This window comes from Lissotriton helveticus, chromosome 12 (assembly GCF_964261635.1).
Source record: "Lissotriton helveticus chromosome 12, aLisHel1.1, whole genome shotgun sequence".
Lineage (NCBI taxonomy): Eukaryota > Metazoa > Chordata > Amphibia > Caudata > Salamandridae > Lissotriton > Lissotriton helveticus.
Genome location: NC_136073.1, coordinates 681,538,097 through 681,562,408, shown reverse-complemented (window position 1 = coordinate 681,562,408; position 24,312 = coordinate 681,538,097). Strand labels below are relative to the sequence as shown.

Here is a 24,312-nt window from a genome sequence, read left to right as displayed (position 1 = left end):
AGGGCCTGCCACCGGTCACTTGTACTAACCAGGCACTAACCAGGCTTCAACCGTGGTAGACAATATGTATTTAATTTATTCCACTTAATTTGAGAATCAAGTAAAATGCTGATCAGGAATATTGCTTACAAAACTAAGTTTCCGTTGCTGCACTTAAAGACAATAGATGGATTAATTACAGTAACACAACCCAATAAGATTATAACTTGCGAGGGTACATTGTCTGAAAAGCAATAGCAAAGGCAAACAGACATCATAGTACCATACAGCCAAACCTATCTACACCATTTCAGCATAGAGGGAAAATATAATTTATACACATATATATAAAGTCAACATATGCACATTTTGGGTCACTCCCATGCTACAATTTATCCCAATGGCCTTCAAGTTTCAAGAGGAATAGTTTCTGTTTTATCTTATAATTTTTCGGGGTTGAGCAGGCACAGATAGCGGTTCAGTGGAAAAACATTCCAGTAAGTATGTCCAAGAAGATGGGAGGATCACAGTAAGGGCAGGGCAGTTATGGTGCCGTTAGGAAGGAATATGAGAAGAGAGTCTGCGTATATTTAGGATGTGATGTCTTGCTGGGTTGGCTATAGTGTGATGAAAGATTCCAGCCGCTTGGAGGGGTTAAAGACTACACCTAGACTTTTATCTGAAATGCAAAAGTGAGCATGTGTTGTAGTAAGGTGAATTGGGGATGGAATTAGCTCTAGGGGAGACAAAAGAGAATAGGCCTTCCGATTTGGCTGAATTCAGCGTGATGCAGCATAAGGCCATCCACTGACAAACGGCACCAAGGCATTCTGATATCCTAGTTAGCAAAAAGGGAGAGGAAGTTGGGAAGGACAAGGGTATTGTAGCAAGAGAATCCAAACGAGAAGATTATCTCACCAGGAGAGGTAGTGTAGATCGAGAAAATGAGAGAACCCAAGAGACGCCCTTGGGGTACAATGTCTGGTAATGGGTTGGCAGGTGATGTGATGGACCTCCCGGTCTGAGATGTAGAAGGAAATCAATTAAACATTCAACCAATAATGCTAGGGGACCCAAGGGTGTTGAGTAAGATAGGGTGGTCAACCGTATCAAAGGCAGCAGACAGATCCAGATGTATGAGGATGGCGGAGAGGTTGTTGTGGCAGGCACAGATGATGAAGTCACCTGCATGAGTGAGGGCTACCTCAGCGGAGTGGGTTTGAAAAAGAGACTGAAAGGGTTAAGCAGGTTGTTATACATGAGATAACCATTTGAACAAGAGGTGTTCAGATATTTTGGAGAAAAAGGGAAGCAGACACCAGGCGGTAGAAGGGGTGGCAGGGTCAACTATAGTTTTTTTGTAAGTAAGGGTTGAACCACTGCAGTTAAACAGAATGAGGCAGCACGGAGCAGACAGGAGTGAGTGGTTGAATAGGCAGGGTAGCACATTGGAGGTAGAGCAAGAGGCTTTATGGTTTAGGGACTGAAAGGGTTATAATGGGCGCACAAAGGGTTTTCAGACATGAGCATTGGGTTACTTTTTTGGGAGTGTAGAGGGAAAATCAGCAAGAGTAGCAGGGTGCCAACTGGAGAGAAGTAGGGATCTAAGAGGATAGAGGTCAAGAGGTAAGTAGTGAAGAAAGGGTGTGTTTACATGTAGTGATTTTTGAAGAGAAGTTGCAATGTCTGATGCGGAGAAAGGAAATTAATGTTCTAGGAGGAACACTTAGATTGTTGATTTGGGCATGCCATTCATTTTGGGTGTGGCTGACGAGAGGTGATGAGGGTAGAACCTGGAAGAGGGCAGGTATGAAAACATTTAATCCAGGGTGGCTTGAAGTGTTAATTGCTACTTGAAACTGGATCTTGGCCCCTTACAAGGAGGCAGCATTCAGAATTCAAGCGAACCGTTAAAGTGTGATAGGAAAAAACTATTTGAAAAAAAATCCTACAGCTCATATTTTGGGTAAAGCTGTGAACTAAATATATGTCTTCCACTGCTCCAGAAGGGGAGCTATTGGGACCTCGTGGTCTGGTGCCTTCATCTCTTTATATTCACGTGTACCAGTAGGATGACTTGAAACAGTGTGGGTGGGTCGGGATTATTAAAGATTGAGGAGCAGTCCAGCCCGCAGCATATTTCAAACTATTATGGCCGTTGTCAGCCTGTCGACAACTGAGAAAACTCATACTGCATTATGTAAAAATATAACATTCATATATTCATTGTACACGAAGTCAAAATACGAAATTCCTTTCCTGGAGCATTCGTATGAAAGTCTCCTTACCTTACACGTGGAAGGAACTCTCTGGGGCAACAGTGACGATGTCAAACAGAAGCTGCTCTGTGATATCTCGAGCCTGTGGGATATGAAAACAATTTGGGTTACAGAGGGTACGCTTCCTGTGTGGCACATAAAAATGTAGTCCCCAGTAGAAGTGTGTTGTATATTTGTGCTTGTGCTTGTGCTGTGTGATTTCTCTACCTACCGATCGCTTTATTCCCTTCCCTCTGTTAATTCCTTTTCATACCTTACCTTCACCCACCCAGCCATTCCTCTAATCTTTCTTTGCTTCCCTCTTTTCCTAGCCAGATGTCCTCTTTATTCCCATGCCTTCAACCACTCTCCCCTCCCCATCACCTTCCCTTTATCTCTTCCTCCCCTTTCCTTATAATGCCACCCTCCACTCTCATCCCCTCACCTTTCATCCTAGGTGCAGTGGACTAATGCACCCGCCACCCACTGCAGGCTTCTCCGTTCGACCCCATTGTTTGAATCCTGTTGGGTCCAATTAGCCTCTCATCTTTCCAAAGTCGATAAAATGAGTACAATTGAGGCGGGTAACAATAAATGTCTGTTATTTCCGTGCCGACCTACCTTCAGGGTGAACATGTGCTTTACAAATACACATTATATTTCCCCTCGCCCTCTAGGGTCTTTTTCTCCCTCCCCTTTGTTTCTATTTGCGCTCACCACTTCCTTTTCCTTCCTTCCTGACTCCTTGTCCCTTCATTTATTCATGTATATTGTTGTATATGGTGGTGCGGATGTTATCGAAAGGTGTTCCAGCGCTTTACAAACAAAATAAACATTTAAATTACATTATTCAAGGTATTTGGTTTTGGGAAATTTACAATAGACTTACCCCCAGATTCATCATTGTCCTGTTTTGTGAGTCCTTAATAGCGATTATTAAGGAATCGCTATTAAATACTCGCAAAACGGGATTCATGTAGAAATCGCAATATTATTTGCGATTTCTACTGCTTCCTTATTTGTGATTAGCAATTTGCTAATCGCAAATAAGGAGGCGATTTCAAGGGTGCCAGGGGTGTCCAAAGGACACCCTGTGGCACCCCTGAAATGAAAATGTAGACTGATTGTGCGCACACACATGTCCAAAGGACATGTGTGTGTGTAACATACAATTTAGAAAAATGCACTAAAGTGCATTTTTCTAAGTTTTCGCTATTTACCACGAAGTCAGACTTCACGGTAAATAGCGGCCAAAAATAGCGATTTCGCAATTCTAAAAAGGTTCATGAATTGCATTTAAGGAATCTCAAATAGAGATTCCTTAAATGCAATTCCTCGCAATTTAGCGATTTCACAATTTGCGATTTTTGCATTTGGGATGATGAATCCCAAATGCAAAAATTGTGCTCGCAAAGGGCCAGATTCTCAGAATCCTGCCCTTTGCGAGCCGATTTTCCGTTGATGAATCTGGCTGAAAGAGCATTAACGTAAGGTATACATTACACTTGTTATAAATATTGAGTAACAGATGTGCCAGCTACAAGGAGTCAATTGAATTTGAAGTAGAGAGATAAGACTTACGGCACCTTTACAGAAACTAAGTCAGCAAGGTGTAGAATGGAAAAAAGAAATAAACTAAAATGTCTTTCAAATAGAACAGCTTTCAGTTCAGATTTAAAGATAGCCTGTGAGGTAGTGGTACATAGGTTCGGAGGTAAGGAGTTCCAGACTTTGGTCGCACTTTCTAATCAAGCCTTTGCAATGCAATAGGTCTCGCATTTGCCAGAGTTTAAGCTATTGGCATTGTAAATAATAATGCCTTTTATTTATCTGTTTTGATAATTAACACATAAATAAAAGGCACTGTCATTTACAATGGCAATAGCTTAAACTCTTGTAAATGTGAGACCTATTCAAAGAAGCGCCCGCCAAAGTCCCAAGCTGCTCGGAAAGTGAAAACACGCATGGCGAACTGAATGTTGAAGGAAAGCATATTGTGCCTGCAGTAGTAGAAACTCATTTAAGAAACTAGTACTTACAGACTAATATAGACGTACCATGTAAGAACCGTAATAATAGGGCCAGTCCTCATGTGAGGTTACAAATGATGACAAGGCGGTACTACGGAGGGACTAACAAGCCTATTAACTAATCAGAAGCCAGCATTTACGAAGGACAATGACACAAGCCAATGACAAATATGGGTAGAGTGGGCGTGGCTTCTATTCCATACTCCAATACAGCAAGCCGCAGAGCATGCGCAGCTCAGGCTCAACCTTAAAAGGATTGAGCCATGTATTGTTCTTTTGAAAGGCAGAGCTCCAGTATTTTGGGATGGTCTAGCACCACAAGATAACAACACTATAACTGCGTACAGAATGTTGAGCAGCCACAATACCATGGAGGGTAATGCTATGATTACGTACGGTAATCCTCATTACTCTTAGTCCTACTCGTCCTCGACCCAGTCATCACTCATGAGGTATTCCATAGACAGGAAACAAAACAGGAAACGCTTTTAGGCTCCACCCCCCCTCCTGCCAGGTGCAATATCATGCCCAACCATCAGAAGCACATCCTGACACACCACGCAACAAAGGCCTGGACAGGGAGGGAGGGTGGGAAGTATGACTGGGTCGAGGACGAGTAGGACTAAGAGTAATGAGGATTATCGTACGTAATCATAGCATTACCTCTACGTCCCTCGTCCTCGACCTAGTCATCACTCATGAGGCATACCAAAGCAACGCCCAAACAGGCCTTTGGCAACACAAACACAGCAAAACACAGACCAGACACAAAGGAGTGCAGCAAGTGAAAAAGTTTAATACACAAACAGAACTCAGAGCGGAGGGGGAACCCCCACAGCTTGCAACGCCCCACAACCAAAATTGGTCCGGTCAGACAGGGCACATACAACCGGTAGTGCCTCACAAACGTGGACTCGGAGGCCCAGGTCCCAGCACGACAAATCTCATCAAGAGACACACCATGGTAAGCAGCCCAGGAGGCAGACATGCCCGAGTGGAACGTGCCTGAACACTCGCCGGACAAGGCAAACCAGCACCATGATAGGCAAGAGTGATGACAGCCTTAATCCAGCGACCCAAGGTGGGCCTGGAAGCAGCCTTACCCTTACCAGCCAAACCAAAGGTGACAAAGAGAGAGTCAGAAGAGTGAAACTCCCCAGAACGAGCCACATAAATGGACAAGGCACGCCTCAGGTCCAAAGAATGAAGCAACAGCTCAGAAGGAGAAGAAGGAGAAGGGCACAAAGAAGGAAGAACCAGCTCCTGAGAGGAACGGGAGCGGACTTTGGGGACAAAACCAGGATCCAAAGAGAGCACAACAGCGTCATCCAGAAAACGCAAAAACGGGGGGGAACAACGCAAGGCCGTAAGCTCCCCCAACCGCCTCGCAGAAGTGATGGCCACCAGAAAAGCCACTTTGTAGGACAGAAATTTAAGGTCCACAGTCTCCAAAGGTTCAAAGGGGGAAGACTGCAAAACACCCAACACCAGCGAGAGATCCCAAGGGGGGACCAGAGAACGAACAGAAGGGGAAGAAAGAGAAAAACTACGAAACAGACGAGAAACCAAAAGGCCATCTGAAGAAAGAAAAGAATCCGGGTCCCGGAAGGCCCGGATAGCAGCCCACTGGCCCCTCAAGGTAGACACAGCAAAGCGCCTCTGAAAGCCATCCAGAAAAAACTGAAGGACAGAAGACACAGGGCAAGAGGTAGGAGACAAACCAGAAGAGGAACACCACCCCGAGAAGGAAGACCAGTGCTTCGAGTAGGAAGACAAAGTAGACGGCCTACGAGAGGCCTGCATCACAGAAATGATGTGGTCGGGCAGACCACGGACCCCAAGAGACAACCGTTCAACCTCCAGACCGCCAAGGAGAGGGGAACCAGAAGAAGGGACGGGGACCTCAGAGGAGAGGGGTAGCGGGGCAGAAGCCAAGGAGGGCCCACCGCTAGGCCCAGCAGCAGAGGAAACCAGGACCTCCTCGGCCAGTGCGGAAGAACAGCCACCACCTGAGCCCCCTCCCGCTGAACCTTCAGCAAGAAGGCTGGAATCAGAGCAAAGGCATAAAGAAGCCAAGGAGGCCACCAGAGAGACAAGGCATCCACTCCCCAAGAGCCCACTTCCGGAGACCTGGAGCCGAACAGGGGAACCAGGGCATTTGACCGGGAGGCGAATAAGTCCAGACCCGGAGTCCCGAACCTCAGGCAAAGCAAGCAAAAAGTCCGGGGAGCCAGGCACAGGGACAGAGACGAAGGAAACCTCCGGCTCAACGAATCCGCCACCATGTTGTCCACACCTCGAATATGCTGAGCAGACAGGGCCAGAAGATTCTTCTCCGCCCAGTCCGAAATGGAGCAGGCCACCAGATTCAGGGAAGAACTGCGGGTCCCCCCCTGGTGATTGATATAGGCCACAGACACGTTGTTGTCCGATCTCACCAGGACATGGCAACCCCTCAGATGAAGTTCGAAAAAACGGAGCGCCCTCTCCACCGCAGACAACTACCTCCAGTTGGACAACCTGCGAGACTCCGACGGGAGCCAACGAGCCTGAACAGCCCAATGGTCCAGAGTCGCCCCCCAGCCGGAAGCGCTGGCATCCGTGGTCAGAACCAGAGGAGGAGGCAGACGGAACAACATCCCCACGGAAAGGTGGAAAGGATCCAGCCACCACTGAAGAGCAGACACAATGTCCAGAGACACAGGCACAGGAACTGCATAATCCAGGACAGGAAAGGGGACCCACCGCTGCACATGCCACAGCCGAGGGCGCAGATGAACCCTGGCCCAGGGCACGGTGAAGACAGAAGCTGCCATGTGGCCCTGAACCTCCAGCCACTGAAGGAGGGGAGCCGAGGTCCACGACAACAACTTCCTCAGCAAAGACTGAAGGCGACAAATCCGGGCCTCCGGCAGGAACACTTTGTCCAACACAGAATCGAACACAGCACCGATGAAGGTCCTCCGGGTGGCAGGCTCCAGGTGGCACTTCGGCAAGTTGATCAAGAACCTGTGATCCCTGAGCGTAGACGTGGTCAAGAGAAGGTGGCGAGACATGATCTCCAGGGACGGAGCCTGAACCATCCAGTCGTCGAGATACGGGAACACCGACACCCCCAGGAGATGGAGATGGGCCACCTAGGGAGCCACCACCTTGGTGAACACCCTGGGGGCGGACCGAAGACCAGAGTGGAGAACACCCAACCGACTTGGATCAGCGGAATAACCTTCTGGAGAGTCTCCATCTTGAACGGGATCTTCCTCACGAACAAGTTCAGACCCCGAAGGTTGATGACCACCCGGAAGCCTCCCGTTATCTTCGGCACCACAAAGATGATGGAGTAGACCCCCAATCCCCTCTCCGCCAGCGGAACAGGGACAACTGCAAGCTTGCTGACCAAAGAACGAACCCGGTCCGACAAGGCCAGACGGCGGGAGGCATCCCGAGGAGAAGGGGTCACCACCACCCTGGAGGGGGGAGGGGGGACAGGAACTCGATCCGGTAGCCCCTCGACAAGACATCCAGCACCCATCTGTCGGAGGTCGTCAGTCGCCAAGCAGGAAGGAACTGGCGAAGCCTCCCACCAACCAGAGGCGGACCACCAGCGAGAACGTCCCCTAGGCTGGCATAGTCAGGAACGCTGCGGACCAGACCCGGCACCCCTCTGGGACTTCTTCTGAAACTTCCAGGGAAAAGACCGGCCAGTGCCACGCTGACTCTGAAACGACGACTGCCGAAATCTGGAAGGCATGCGGAAAGACCTGGCACCAGAGAAGGAGGAACCCCTACGGGGCGGAAGATCACGAAAGGACAAAGAATGCTTGCCCTCCTTGAAGACCTTGTGCAGTTTCTCCTCCAGCGAGTCACCAAACAGACGGGCACCAGTGAAAGGCAGCCTCAAAGCTATGGAACGCTGGGCCGCATCCGTCTTCCAATCCCTCAGCAACAGGTTACGACGGGCAGCCACAGAGGAACCACAGGACATAGCAGAAGCCCTTACAGAATCAAAGGCGATGTCCGACAGGAATTCTGCCTGGCGCTCCATAGACTCCAGCAATTCCGGACAACTGGCACCCTCCTGCATAGACGAAAACAGGGACTTGAAATCAGTCAGCAGAGACTGGGCAACATACGCCCCATAAACGCCAGAACCAATAGCCAGGTGCGAGGCGGCATAAGACTTCTTCGGGGCAGAATCCACCTTCTTGTCCACGCCGTCCTTCAGAATGTTATCATCCGCCATAGAAGGACGACCCACAAGACTGGCCACAACAGAGTCCACAGGAACGGAATCAGGCAAATGTTCCGCCATATCCTGCAAGGGATAAAGCTTGGACATAAACCTGGGCATGGAAATATGATCAGGGTCCTTCCACTCTTTCAGCAGGACATCAGAGACAAAGGGATGGGCCGGCAAGGAAGAGGCAACAGGCTTCCTAAACTGCGGCAAGAGCGAATCCTGAGAAGTACTGGACGTAGAAACATCAGGAAACCCCATGTTAACTCTCACATGGGAAAGGACATCAGGCAAGAGATCCCTGGAAATGTATTTGCCTTGAAGCTCAACAGTAGTCGAAGAAGACTCATCAGACTCAGAAGAGGACGAAATATCAGAATAAAGCGCAGCAGAACCAGAAAGACCAGCAGCACCCTTCTTGGTCGCCTTGATATCAGAAAGAGTCTCCAGGATAAGGCGCTTAATCCTATCACCACCAACCCCCTTGGCACGCTTCACAGGAGGAGGAGATGAGGCCCCAATGGAATCCGAGGAAGAGGGAGGCACAGGAGAGGAATGCTTCCTCTTGCGATGGTGCTTGCCCATGACAAATAACCAAAGTACAAAGCAGTACTGAAGGAAAAAACACCACAAGAGCATACACACACCTCCCCCCAGAGGACACACACATATATATATATATATATATATATATATATATATATATATATATAGGGCACACCCCAATTAACCCCCCACAGGGAGGACCGGGATATGCCAAAAACACCCGAAAGACAGCCCCACAAAACAAACAGGGAGGCAAGGCCCATCCCCCCAACCAACCAACAGGCCAGGCCGGAGAAGAGGGAGGGACAGGAAATTAAAAAGAGAGCAGAACAGCCCTCATGCCGTAACCATGCACGACTCACCGATTTGCAAGCGGAAGGCTCACGCCAGAAGCGGGAAGCAGGGGCGCCGAAACCGCCCAGGGTCCGGCGGCGGCCCAACCAAAAGTAATCCCAACGATCGGAGCGCCCGGAGCCCACCCGGGCGTCCGTCTATAGCGAGGTCAGGCAGGAAATGCACCACCACGCATGCGCGAAACAACGCATCGCGAGAGGAGGCCGGGCTTCCACAGAACGAGGAAGCCCGGCCACAGCAAACCGGGAAGACAGAGCCGGCCGTAGGGACACCGCGAGCACCAACGCCGGCCGAAAAGCCCCCCCCGGCCCCCACAGCACAGAGGACGGGGACGTGGGGGCAGAAAACGGAGAGGAGCGCGCAGAAAACAGCGCTCCTCAATGCAAGCACCCCTCAATAAAAAACACCCCCGGACCCCCACAACCACAGAGAGGCCCGGGGGGAGGGGGTGGGGGAAAGGAACACCCCGGGGAGGAGCGCGCACAAGCAGACCAGCACTCCCCACCCCTACCTGGCAGCAGGAGAGCAAGGAGCCAGTAGACATCAAGAGCAGGATACCAGGAACAAAGTAGAAGAAGGAAGACCAGAGAAGCCCAGCAGCTCGGGTCAACCAAGCCAAGGAGGAGACAGGGAAGCCCAGCAGTCCCACTCCAAAGAGTCCCACGAAGGTCCATGGGAGCCTCCCAGAGCCCAGCAGAGGAGGAACCACAGGACAAAGATGGAGGTAAGTGCCCAGCACCCACCCCAGCGTCTCCCATCAAGTAATCCACCGACAGGAAACAAAACAGGATGTGCTTCTGGTGGTTGGGCATGAAATAGCACCTGGCAGGAGGGGGGGTGGAGCCTAAAAGCGTTTCCTGTTTTGTTTCCTGTCTATGGAATACCTCATGAGTGATGACTGGGTCGAGGACGAGGGACGTAAAGGTAATGGGAATGGGATAGAGAGAAAATAACTGTTACGAGTTGCTTGTTCACCAATTCACTGCTAGGGAGATAATCCTTTATGGAACATCTACGGGATCTGTGTAGAAAGCTAAATCTTGCTATAATGGGGTTTTTGGTTGAACTTATATGACGATATTTTACACAACAAATTTGCCACACTGCCTAGCGATTTCTACCCTCTTTCTCAGGTAGCTTTTATCTGGATTTGGGATTAACTTTCCAGTATGCTTGAGAGCTGCCTACAGCCGGTGGTGTGGCTAGATGGGCTGGGACTGTTGACCATAAGGGCGGATGCATTGATCACTGATATTGACACTCTGATGTCGATGGTGTACTTATAACATCCTGAAAGTTGCACCACAAGTATGTTTCCTTTCCTGTGTTACTAAACAATCTTTAAATGTCAATTAAAAAAAACTTCCCAATATAATCCTGAAATTCAGTTCACCGTTATTAGTTTTAAACTTTAAAGTGCTATTTCTTTTTCTAAATTCACTCACCAGTAATTTTGTGCATAACTACCAAGAGGCTGAAGCTGAATGAAAGCATACTGAACTCAAAAACGAAGTAGCTACTTTAGTTGTGTGCATAAACATTCTTCAAACCCCCCCCCCCAACCCCCACACTGTCTTCAGCTCAGGCCTTTAACTCTGGAACGGGTCTTGAATAGCCGTAGAGCCCGCTACGGCGGGCTCTACGGCTATATTAATACAAATGTTACTTCATTTGTTAAGCCAACGTTAAGAAATCACAGGGGAGATTTGGTCGCCACACAAATTGAACTACTGCACCGGCCAAGGTTCAATATTGGTAAGGAAAATTGCCGGTGTTATGAAAGAGAGGACTCCTCAAAGCACATCATAAGAGTAACATTCACCAACGATGAAGTGGAAGGTAGAAGGGATTTGTACGGATTTATAAAAGAGCATAAGCATAATGTAGGCAATAGGCACAATTTCAGAAATAGAAGAACTGAGTGGTATTATAATTAGATGCCTGGGCAACCTGCAGCGAGTACAGTTTTGATTTGGAATATTCATGGTTTTAGTACGTTTAGAAATTCAGTTGTCTGTAAATGCACTTTAGAGGAGTAGTCCATATTTATGTTGCAAGAAATTTGGCTGTGGGAGCCGCTCATTTGAAGAGTTTGTTGTTATTAGTTGGTTGCCATATCGTCTTCCACAGTAGGTCGGGCCTCAGGAGGACAGCTAACATTTGTCTTAGCCCTTAGTACCAAAAAGGTCACCTTATTAGAGACGTCCTGTATCCGTTTGCTAGTTTTTTTTAATTCAATTAACACATGACTAAAGAGCTAATGGATTATTAATTTGTTTAAATGTGTATTTTGATTTTAGTTGGAGATTTCAATTTAAAAATGCCACTTTTTTCTTTTGATGGCTGTTTACAGGATTCATTGTGTTGTTATGAGATCCCATTTGTGTGTTGTCTCTGTGTGTGAAACCCTCAAATAAAGCCAAGGAGTTAACATCAGTCCTTTTGCAGCACAGTTTGATCAAATTGAATGGCCATTTTGCAAATGACAGCCCCGCATCTACTATATTTACATATGATTGGAATAAAGCACATATAGATTATATCTTTGTTTCAATGGAACATTTTGGTGTAGCAGCAAACCTTTAGGTTATTGATCTGGGGTTAAGTGATCATTATGTCATGGAGCTAGTGTTTAATCAAACTTTCAATCTCAGTCGAGACTTACACTTGTTTTACCAGCTGTCTACCAGCATACATGTGGAAAGCCACTACGAGGAAGGAAAGGTTGAGACATCTGACACATGACCAACTCAGCACCTACGATTCAAGCAAACCAATCTAGGGTGTGAGTGAGGGGTGCTCAGTGTCCAGTGAATGTTGGGCAGTAGAGTTAGGAATCTACCCTGGAAATTGTGCTTGTCAGGAGGTCACACCTTCACTTCTACATGGAATTGGGCAGGTTAGGGTGTCCCTGTAATATGTGCTGTACACAATGTGGTCTTCAGGAATGCTGCATATAGCTGTGTCTGAACTGGGGTGGCGAAGTGAGCTAAAGAATGATGATGGATTCAACCCAGATCTGTGACTGGGGGAGAGTGTCAGAAAAGTTTGCTGCTCCGTCTATCATATCCTTGTGTTTGCCTTCAGTTGGCAAGGTTGCCCAGAAGTGGGTCCCTCGCACACTTTGCCACTGGATTCAAGCTAGCCTGGCTGATGAGGGGTGTTACAGAATGCTTGTTTCCGGTCCAGGGACGACCTGGCTTGACAGTTCAGGCTGGACTGTTCCCATGAGGCACGGGGTCAAGACTGATTTGCATATGGCTGGGTCTGAACTGGGGTGGCGAATTGAGCTTAAGAACGATGATGGATTCAACGCAGATTACATTGGTGTCAGATGAACAAAGTGGAATGCTACTATACAATGTAAAATTCTAACTAGAGGTAGTACCCATTCGTGTTGAAAGGTAACATATAAAATACTCCCCTCCCATTGACCTGATCACCAACATCTTCCAAAGTCTCAGTTGGCTTACTCTTTCTATTAATTATAATACATTTTGAGTATTAATTATATTGGAGTGTACGTGCCAATTTTCACATTTCAGATTTCTAAAACATGCTAGTGTTCACAAACAATGCATATGATTTATTCTCGCTCTCAAAAAATATCCTATGAGTGTTCTCTATATACTGTGTTTCGCATGGAGAGATTGCAAGCAGGGAGAAATCCAACTTAAGCAGTAAAAATTTGTATTATTAGCTATGCCTACAAGAACACGTATTGTGTATCCCATCTATTACGGTTTTCTAGAATCTGCTAATATAATTTAATAAACTTGGTTTCACAGAAAAAGTCTTATCCTTCTATTATGTGAATCGTGAAATCACTCAATGTTCACCACTGCTTTTGTTCCAGTCTATGCTCTAGGTTTGTTTGCCAGTGATCTCTAAATGTATACTGTAGCTTGAGAACCACAACAAATGTCCATTAGTCCTAAAGTAGTGTTCATTCTGTCCATATGACGTAAAGCTGCTCTTCTGAGAAGTTTTAGTACTAATTGATAAAATTATGGAAGTCTTGCTCAACCGTTCTTTTACTGTCGTCTTAAAAGTTATCAGCCTTCCTGAGAAGCGCAGGTCCTGGGCCATTAATAGCATAGCATATGTGTTGGGATGCGTTATTAAAACCAATTGAAGGATGGTAGCCATGCTGAAAAGTGCTGGTCCACTTCAATAGAGTAGAAGGAGTTCTGCTAAAAGTGTTTGTCCTGTCGTGTTAAAGGAACATTAGTCTTGCTGTGGATTGTTGGCACTAATATGTTGCTGATATGTTTCGGTTACTGAAGGGAGTTCACCTAGGTAGCCAAGATCCTGAGCTGCCTGATACCAAGTAGTATCAGTTCTGACCCAAAGGACATTCACTGCTTAATCTTTCTCTCCCTCTCGGACAAGGAGTTCCAAGATTTCTAGCAGGGCCACATCATCTTCCTGCAACTGTTATAAAGTCAAATCCAATGTGGGGGGCAATCTTCTTTTCTAAAGTCTTTGTTTCTATAACAAAGTCTGGTATATTCCTGCCAAGCTGGAAGGGTGCAATAATCAAGCCAATTCCCAAAAAATAGGGAGATGGATGTCTTGTGTAATTCCCACTTAATAAGACTTCTTGACATTGGTGCGACATTGTACTCTAAGGTAATTCTTATCTCCCTTAGGATTTGGATTGAGAACAATGATAGGATCCCTATGGAACAAGGCAGCTTCAAGCAAGGGCCTTCAATGGTTGATCACTGTCTCAGCCTGTGGGCCATGGGAAAAAGGCAATGGAAAAGACAGGGAATTTGTTCTGTTTCGTCTACTTTAGTTCGACCTTCGATCTTGTGGATCGAAGTATTCTGTGGGCAAAGTTACTTCAGCAGGTAAAACCTTCCAGTTTACTTCAAATTTAGCAGGGATTACACTCACAGAATTGTGCCCAAGTTGAGCTTGACCTAAATGGGGTCCTGTTGAAATGAATTCTCTTAGAAATTAGGCTAAGGCAGGGCTGCGTCCTTGCACCAACATTGTTTTCTTTGTTCCTTGCAGATCTCCCTGGAGTGCTTGCTTCCACAATTCATTCTCTCTGAAAATGGGGGGTAGGCACATTTCGTGCCTCCTCTATGCAGACGATCTGGCTATCCTAGATTTGACTCAAGTAGATCTACAGAGTAAATTGGATAGATGTAATACTTATTGTGAGGAAAATTAACTTAAGGTTAATCTGGAGAAAACGAAAATAGTTGCCTTTGGGAAACACTCAAAACTGTTTAAATGGCTGCTGGGTAAAAAGAAGGTGGAGGTGGTAGCCTCATACATATCTAGGAAGGTTATTCTCTAAAAGGTTGAACTAGCCCTACATAAAGAACTAGTGGAGTCTCGGGCAGCTTCAACTATAGGAGGCCTAGTACGTTTTAAATACATCTTTAGAGGTCCGTCTTGGAGGCCTCTTTTAACCGCCTATAATGCAATAGTTCCCTCACAATGCCTTTATGGGGCTGAGTTGTTGTCCCTAAGTAAGGTGGCAAGCTGGGAGAAGCGTGAGAGTAAATGCTTGAAGAAGTTGTTCGGTCTCCCAAAAAGTGCAATGGGCCCGGCAATAAGATTGGAGGTGGATCGGTGGATTTGCAGGCCTGGAAATTCCTGGCCTGCAAATCAACCCTGCGATTTTAGGACAAAATCTCAGCCTCAGAGATCCAGAAGGTATTTGTCCTTTGCGCTAACAAAATCGTAAGGCGTGAGTTCAAATAGGCAGTGCAGGTCTGAAATACATTAACGAAAATCGCTGCGGCTTTACAAATCGAGGCATTTTAGCTGACTGAGGCATCTCTCCTCTCCAAAAGTGAACTGAAGTAGACCTGTGGAAGAGCATCACACTCGTTTGATGTAGAGTATATAAGGAGGAAGGCCTCAGCAAGCTATATGTTGGAATCCTGGGAAAATCCTATGGTGTTCCCTTATATATATCCCTTATATATCAACACTCCTGGATGCCCAGCTACACCTATTATTATTAAAGTTTTGGCTTGCTTTAAATATTCAGGGGCTCATTAGGAAGTCAGTCGGAAAGTCTCCGCACACAGGTCAAAGGCTCTCCGACCGACATCCTTGATTTAAAGTCCAACTGCCTAATTACAATGTAGGCTGTCGGAGTTTAAACTGGCCGGTTGGACCGACTGGCTTCCGAGGGGCTCAAGGAGCCAATTGAATAGTCGGAGGCCGCCGGGATTATGAAATGGGCTTTCTGACAGGAAAAGCCTGTCGGAAAGTGACTTTGGGGGCCCCTAGCAGGGCGCCCATGCATTCGCGGCCTGGCGTTGGGGGACATCTATGGCGCCCCCCTGTAAATCCATGCACCATGTCGCAGGTATCGTGAGGTGCCTGCCACACGGTGCAGGGATTTACAGGAACTCCTATTTCTGTATGGGAGCTTGTGCTTCGGCTGGTTTCCGACGTTGCACAAGCTTCCATAGCAAAATGGGAGTTTGTAATAGGGTGTTCAGAACCATCGACCTACGGTCGGCCCGTTCCCAAACTGAAACGGTGTCGGGCGGACTCAAGTCTGCCCAGCATCGTAATTAAGGCCTTGGTATCTAAGGTCCGAGAAAGTGATGCACAATTGGATGCTGAAAATAACTGTAAGTGTGGATTACGGTTCCAAAATGTAATGTTCATCTTTTAATAGATTGTCTCAATTTTTATAGGAGTCGTTGTTTGATTTTAAAACCACTTTTTAGGAAATATAATATAAACCTCCGTAACGAAGCACTAGCACTTTTGGTGAATATGGAATTTTTAGATGTTGCATGTGCCCTAACAGAATTGTTAAAAATAAGCTTAGGCTAGCATTGCGAGGATTGTAATTCTAAGCCATGTTAGATGGGCCATTGTCATATGATAGCGTTAAAGTGCAAAGAATGGATATAGTGATGCATGCAGACTCCAGTCTTGTTTGTAGTAGCAGAATCTGTTGGGTCTTACCACTAGGCTAGGCTTGAAATCTCGATCAGTTGGGGGGAGATGCTTGAGTTTTTCTAGTCATTTTTCATGAGTATTTTAATTTTAGCCAATCAGGGAAACGGGGCATAACAATACACAGTTAAGTTATGTCAGACTCCAGATTAAACACACAACAATTTAGCATTCCAGGCCTCGTCTCCTCTCTAGATTGTCTTTAACACATCAAGTTCAAAAAATCCTTATCAGTCAATCAATCAATCAAAGTTTCTTTATTCGACTGACAGGAAAGCAGTCATAAAAGCACACAATACAATAAAATACAGTTCATTCATAGAAGGAAAAATATATCTTCCAGTAGTCTTAAAAGAGAAAAGTAATAAGCGATTATTAAAAAGACATGATGCAGTGGTCCTATGTGCATATACTTAATCAAGACGGAATTGTATCTGTATTATAATTCAATTTAGAGTCATCCTTCCATACTTGATCTATACTTTAAGGCTGTTTTTAAAAACTTGCAGATAAAAAAAGTACTGTCTTCATGCAACATTTGAAGGTATAGAAGTGCGGGCTTAATTTGTGTAAAATTCATCTTTTTAAGCATCGGTTTTAAAAACATATTACGTGGACTTGAGTAATAAGGACATAGGAATAAAAAGTGAGCCAAGTCTTGCGGAGACTTGTTGTCGCAGCCGCAAGCTGGCAACACTTGACCTCTATGGGCTCCACTTGGTACAGCTAAAAGCAGATGATAGAGATCAAATCGAAATCTGCTCAGCAGGAAGCGTTCGTATCTGGATATATTCCACGATAGATAAGGTTCAGAGAACACACAGGTCTTTGTTAGTGCATGGCTCCTTACGCTGGGCTTTTTGAGCTCAGTTTCTTCCCTGTAGAGTTGTCGCTTCAAGTAAAAGGTGTTTTTTACAAAGTTGACATCTTGCTTGGTGGCATTCTGGGGTGTTAAGTAAAGATCTAATCTGCCCAGATCTTTACAGCAGTTACGAATGTATTTCATCCAGGGTAACTTAAGTTGTCCTTCCCAAGTAAGGGCTTCAGCTAGGATGTTATGAGTTAATGGAATCGCTGTATTGCGCCAACAGCTTAACCAGCAAAGCAGAGGGTTTGCAGCAATTTTGTCAGCTAGGTACGGGGTGCCCAATTCCTCATGTATAGAGAAGTTTGCGGTACTCTTTGGTAAGCTAATAACCTGTTTCAGAAAGTTATTTTCGAGAGCTACTAGGGTATCTACTGGTAAAAACCCCCATAGTTCACTTCCGTAACATGCCACCGCAACACTTTTTGCCTGATAAAGCTTCAACACGGCCGACACTGGAGTGTTACCCAATTTGCGAGCGAAATCCATTATACCAGAATTGGTCCTCAGTATTTCGCCTTTCTTTTTAGTTATGGCAGGGCCCCATTTAAGTTTATGATCGAAAAGTACACCCAGATACGAGAATGTTTTTGTAAGTGGAATGTTTTCCCCGTTGACTGAGAAGGGGTATTGTTTTTTGGGAGTTAAACCAACCGTCATGACAAAAGATTTGGAATTGTTAATATTTAGGCCACGTAAGGACATGAATTGAAGAAAAGAATCCAGTAATTTTTGGAGTCCGAGTGCGGTTCTGGATAAAAGAACAGCGTCGTCCGCATACAGCAGGACCGGTACGCCTGTTTTGCCAATTCGAGGGTAATCCGTGTCTGTTTTTATCAGGTGATCTTCAAGTCCATTAATATATAAGTTAAAAAGAAAAGGTGCTAATATACAGCCCTGCCTGACTCCTCGATTGATTTTAAAATCTCTCGTTACTTTCATGTCTCTTGTAAAACGCACATTAGCACGGGTGTCGTTGTGTAGATCAGCCAGAAAATTGATCAAATTATTTTCTACGCCCATTTTTTGCAGGACTTCCCATAGTTTGCTCCTATCGACACAGTCAAAAGCAGAGGAAAGGTCCATAAAGGCCATATACAAAGTTCCCTCTCTTGCTTGGGTGTATTTACCACTAATTAGATACAGATTCAGACACTGTGTGGTTGTTGCGTGTCCTGGTCTGAATCCATATTGTGTAGGGGTCATTATGTTGTGTTGATTGGCCCATGCATTCAGCCTCTTTAGTAGAATCCCACCCACTACCTTCGCAACAGAGTTTATCAAGGAGATTGGTCTATAGCAGGCCGCTTTTGTTCTGTCCCCCTTTTTGTAAACGGGGACGATAGTAGAAGCTCCCCAAGATTTAGGAGCCCCTACTTCGACCCCGGCATTGATGACAGATGTAAGAATGGGAGCCCATAAAGTGATGTTAGATTTGAATAGGTCAGGTGGAAGACCGTCAGGGCCCGGGGCTTTGTTACTGGAGAGACCAAGTATCCCTAATTCAATTTCTTTAGTCGAGAATTGTAGCGGGTTGCTTACAGGTAAATGAAATGGTTCTGGAGACTGTGGGGCGTCGCTCTTGAAGATAGCTCCAAAGTGAGTGATCCAGTCATCCTCCGGTATAACTGTACCGAGACTCTCATCATTTGGGTTGTCGAAAAGTGGTTTATTTATTATGCTCCAGAATTTTGAACTGTTGCCCAAAGTAGAGGGGTCGAGCAAAGATTCCCATGTTTTAGTTTTAATTAACTTCTTGCGTGAGGCAAGGGCCATTTTGTAGTCTGTTCGAAGGGCCTTAATAAGTGCAGAGTCTCTCGGTTTGTTTTTAAGAGCAGCTTTTAATTTGCGGTTTGCAGAGGAACAAGCATGATCAAACCAGCGAGGGTGTTGAGCAAAAGATCCTTTGGTTGTTACCGTCAGTAGTTGCTCTATTCTTTTGGACACAACCGCAAAGGCGGATAAAATAGATTCTGGGGAAGCGGAATTTGAGGCACAGAGCTTAAGTTCATGTTCACAATATAGAGCAACATCCTCATACAAGTTGTCGCTATTTACCAAGTTCCACTTTAAGCGGCGGTTATTGTTGACCAACTTAAGAGCCCCAGGGTCCTTAATATTTTTATGGAGCACTGAGGGGCCGCATTGCAATTCAAGGTGCAAAGGATTGTGATCACTATGGATGCTCTCAATAATGTCAAAGTTTAAAACCTGTTGGGCAACACCAGCAGAAAGAAGAATATGATCTATAAAAGACCCTGACTCAGATCCTTTGTAGGTTGGAACTTTAAAGGAGAAAGAGTCGTCTTTCATAGATAGTGCCATGGTCAAGTTCATGGTATCCGTTAGAGTGTTTAGTTTAGTTCCTCGCTGGCAGTGTGTGAAGTGGGGACCTGTTCTGAGTCCGCAGCCCAAGGATCCCAAGATGGTTGAGAGAGGATTACCGCAAATGTGTGTATTAAAATCACCAAGAAGGATTTTATCCTGTGGTAGTTTTGAACCAAATTCATTTAGGTAACTTTCAAGTCTAACAAGGTTACAATCGTTTGAATTAGCGACAGAATTGTAGAAGTTTATTAGAGTTATAGCTTTCTTGCCCCTTCTGAGAGACAGTACCTGCATGTTCCTGTTATCCAGCTGTGCTTGGTTGATCTGCATTTTAAGAGACAGACTAATGAATATTGCCAATCCCCCCTTTGCTCTGCCACTGGTGGAGGGAGATGCGGGAACAAAGAAACTTTGGTAGCCCTCAATAAAGATGTTGTTTTCTATTAGCCATGTTTCTTGGAAGCACAGTATGGTGTAATTTTTGACAAAAATTTCCCACGACGGGTCAATAATTTTTGAGGCCAAACCTGCGAGATTCCAAGACAGTATCTTGATTGTGTTAGGGGCATAGTGTGCTAAGTTTGATGTAGGTGTTATAGCAAATGGAGAGCACAGATCTAGGTTGTCCCTTAACACAAGGTTCGTTCTTGGAGTTACAGGTGATACATGAGGTTTACAAGCTGTTGGTAAGCAAGAGATACCTGCCTCGTCTACTAGGGAGGACAGATCATGGCTTGCTTTAGGGCTGACTAAGTATTTTGAGTTCGTTGTGCAAGTGATATTAGGAGAAATGGCCACTAGGGGATTAGAAGTTTTAAGTGGAGTCTTCATATTTCCTACCAGGCAGATTGATTTAGCAGAGAGTGAAACAGGGAACAGGTCAAATGGCAGTCAGTCTACCTCCTCCAGTAGGTCGTAGCTGAGGAAAGCATCGTAACGATTGGCTGTAGGGAACCCGTAGTCATTATATTGTGAGGTTGTGTGGTTAAAGGCCCGGTGGTAACCATGCCCGTGGCGTTCAGCTGTTTCAATTGGTTGATAGTTATGGACTTTGTTTCCCCATAAGTGAGAATATGGATGTTGGTCTAGGCCCATTGGCGCATCTGGGCAGGGTGGGACAAAGGCCAGCCAGGGTTGATTATTCTGCTGTGTCCTGTAAGATCCTTCTTGGGTATAGTGATAATTTGTTTTATTCCTATAGGGATCTGAACGGACTGGGTAGAAGTAGCTAAGTCCCATGGTTCGAATCAAGCTTTTTGTCCCTGTGCTTCTCCATCCTGCGATGAATTTCGCCGGTCCTAGATATTTGAAGGTGACCACAATACAGTCACCCTCTGTAGATTTAAAGCGAGTACCCACCCACTCTACTCTTTTGACATGATGGATGGTGCCTGTTATATTTGGGGGGAGAGGCCTATGTATGGAAAGCCATTGCATTGCTTTGTTCCTCAATTCCTCCCGTGTTTCTTCCCTGTTAGCAGCAAGTTTTGGCACCCCAATCATAACTATTGTATAGGGGTTGGCCTGTGGTGGCAGATTAATATGTGTTAGTGGACATGTTGTAGTAGGTCTGGGGGGCTGTGTTCCAATGTCTTTGAGTTGGGTGTTTCCATTGGGAGGGGCCGTACGACTTTTGTCCTCAGATTTACCTACGTTGGAGCTAGGTAGGTGACCCTCTGCAGCCCACTCGCTATCATCCTCATCTATTTGAGTATTAGGTGTGTTAAGCATAGGTGTGTTTGGGATCACAGTAGGGGTAGGAGCTAGTTGAGAATTTGGTGTGTGAACAGTTAAGGGTAATCTCTGAGGTTGTGCATGGTTTGTCTTTCCTATGTTCTTTGATGTATTGTCTACTTTTTTCACTGTTATTGAGTTTTTTACATTAAGTGTGGATGAAGATGGAACAAAAGTTGTGGGCATGTTAGTTGTTTTAAGCAATCTGAGGATACTAGAGGATATGTCATTTTGCGCTCTCTCAAATTTACTCAGCGCCCTTTCTATATTGTCGATCTGATGGCGAATGGGTTGTAATATTGTTTTAATTAGGGCTTCGATCTCTCTCATTGTTGGCAAGATTGCACTACTCTGCTTCTCGATATGTCCTGTTTCCTCATTAACTAGAGAGATACTAGTTTTGGGATTGGTATACCCACTTGCATCGTAGACTAGTTGGGAAGTTGATAGGGGCCCACCCCGCTTTGTGACAGGGAGTTTCTCTAGACTATTCTTCTGCCACATGTCTTTGAGCGATCGCTTGGGTTTAACTAATATATGGTGGATTTTCCTTTTAGGAAATATGATTCTGGGCCTTTTTCTCTTGAGTTTTGGAGTGTTGCATTGTTTTGACGGTTGGGTTTCAGTTATAGCAATAGCTAATGGGGCAATCTCCACGGTTTGAGCTTTCAGTGCAGAAGCAGGATCTTTTTCTTGCTGAATGTTATTTGCACTACTAGTTAGAATCATAAGGCTGTTATCCAGGGTATTCGCTAATAGGTCAGTGGAAGAAGAATTAGAGGGTTTTTCTTTAATATGCGATCTTGGTAGTTCTGAAAATGATTGCATAAGAAGGGACTCCTGTGATGAAACTGAGTCCTCCATGTTTGGGTCTTCTGCACTAGTATGTGAGGACAGATCTGGGAAACATAGATTAGGCGTCAGAGAGAGCCTCCTCTCAGTATTTTGAATGGCATCCGCCACTACGTTGATAGTTTTTTGGAGCATTTTATCTATAGCGGTTATAGTGGGCAAAGGTGTACTCACTGTTTTTAATCTGCTGGTTGATCGAGTGGCCATCGGGGTTTTGCAGGTTTTAGTCATCCTTGACTTGTGTTAACTACCACTTTCCTCTGAGTGTAGCCTAGGTTTAACTTGTGACTTCCGAAGAGCGAACTTAGGGGGGTGGCCCGACCCGGCCACTTCAGGCCCCTAGAGGGCCACAGAGGGCCCGCCCTTTGCCCGGGCTTCGCCCGCGCGCGTCCCGCGATGCGCGTGCTAGGCCCTGTTTAAGTAGGTAAGGTGTAGGGAAGGGGCGGGGCACTGGGAGGGGGCGCGGCTCACGCGGGAAGAGGGAACAGCTGATGTTACTGACGCTGTCCCTCGCAGTCCCCGGGCCGCGCCTCTCGCCTCCGCTGCGGCCTCGCTTCTCCACACACAGGGACTCCGTCAGGTGTAACACTGGTTGGCTGCTCCTGCAGCAACGATAATTAGGGCTTTAAACAACGCTGTCAGGTCTTTACAGAAGTCAGTCTCTCTGGCGAGCGGCTCCCGCGGAGCGGGGGCCGCGAGAGGTTTTAAACGCCTTGTAAGGGGCGGGGCACTGGGAGGGGGCGCGGCTCACGCGGGAAGAGGGAACAGCTGATGTTACTGACGCTGTCCCTCGCAGTCCCCGGGCCGCGCCTCTCGCCTCCGCTGCGGCCTCGCTTCTCCACACACAGGGACTCCGTCAGGTGTAACACTGGTTGGCTGCTCCTGCAGCAACGATAATTAGGGCTTTAGACAACGCTGTCAGGTCTTTACAGAAGTCAATCTCTCTGGCGATCAGTCATAATTTTCCCATATCTAGCATTTTTCTATTCTTGCTGCTTGCCAGGTACCTACTTTTATGCGCACCGGCTTGCTCCCTGGTTAGAACACACAGTCACTTCACTCCTTTCTTTTGTGTATTGCACTACTGTAGAGCGCGTCATTGAGAGGCTGTTAATACAGTATTGGGTCTCACACATGAATAGTCAACTGGACAACGCTGAATATTATTTCATGCTATCGCTTGGCTGATTGTCACTTGCTTATCAACTTGTCACAGATGGGCTTTTACCCTCCTTGCTGAAGAGTCTACAAAGCTAGGCGCAAGCTTACTTCATCTAATTTGCTGTATGGTGAGAGCAATGTAAGAGGCGTACACTAAGAAAACTATATTGTAGTGAAGCAGGCAGGCTTTAACATTCAAATTACAATGAGACATAATTAGTACAAATATATAATGATACCTTCCCCTAAAAGGGACCCAGCCTTGGGAAAGACTTTATTGCTATGTTTTAATAAACTTTATTCATTGTTTAAATATAAATATGCATTCTCAAATCTCAAATTCCTTTATTCGATTTTTTATAAGTTGGAAAAAAACATAAAAGTACATATATAAATAGATGTATATAAACAATGAATAAAACTTTGTCATGTTTAAAATTACAGAGGTTAAAAAGGATGACGAGCCAGCCGATCCCAGAATTAAAATCCACATTGAGATAACAATAGGAAACAGGTTATAAATTGGAGGATAGTGCGAAGTTTGTTTAAGCAGTTTTAGCAGAACAGAAATTAATCAAGATTTGATCTGTGCTTAATACAAAACTTGAGAAAACAGGCAATGTTTTTAGCAAAGCATTCTACCTCCAGAAATTGTAAAACGAGGAAAGCAGGGCGACATATACGGAGAGCCAAAATGTTTACAATTGGCAGTAACCACCATTTCCTCGGTTCCTTGTAAAATTGTCAAAATAAGGCTATATGGATCGGGGATTGGAGGGATACTTCATCACAAGGACGAAACGCTAGGTTCTTAGACCAATCATTTGTGTGAGGAAAGGTCACCAATCGATGAAAGATGTTAAACCTAAAACGGGTCAATAGAAATCTTTTGTAACCACTCAGTTTGAATGTTAAATAAGGTTGAATGATCATAGTGATCTGGATGGTTAGGATATGTTGAACTGAGGATTTACTTGCCTCACAGTGATTCATATAGCATTTCATTTTCAAGTGACCAACCTA

The 24,312-nt window shown here is 45.6% G+C and overlaps 2 protein-coding genes across 6 annotated transcripts in view; one reads left to right on the top strand and one right to left on the bottom strand.

Annotated features, from left to right (window-relative positions):
• Positions 1-24,312, bottom strand: part of LOC144799177 (C-type lectin domain family 18 member A-like) — a 901,971-nt gene that overhangs the window by 547,354 nt on the left and 330,305 nt on the right. For all 4 annotated transcript variants that reach the window (XM_078670425.1, XM_078670423.1, XM_078670422.1 and 1 more), the window contains one exon: positions 2,268-2,340. The gene's annotated coding sequence lies outside the window, so the exon portion shown is untranslated. The remainder of the gene's footprint in view (positions 1-2,267; positions 2,341-24,312) is intronic.
• LOC144799178 (fibulin-7-like) overlaps positions 1-24,312 on the top strand; it is a 231,877-nt gene that overhangs the window by 101,690 nt on the left and 105,875 nt on the right. The gene's annotated exons all lie outside the window — the stretch shown is intronic.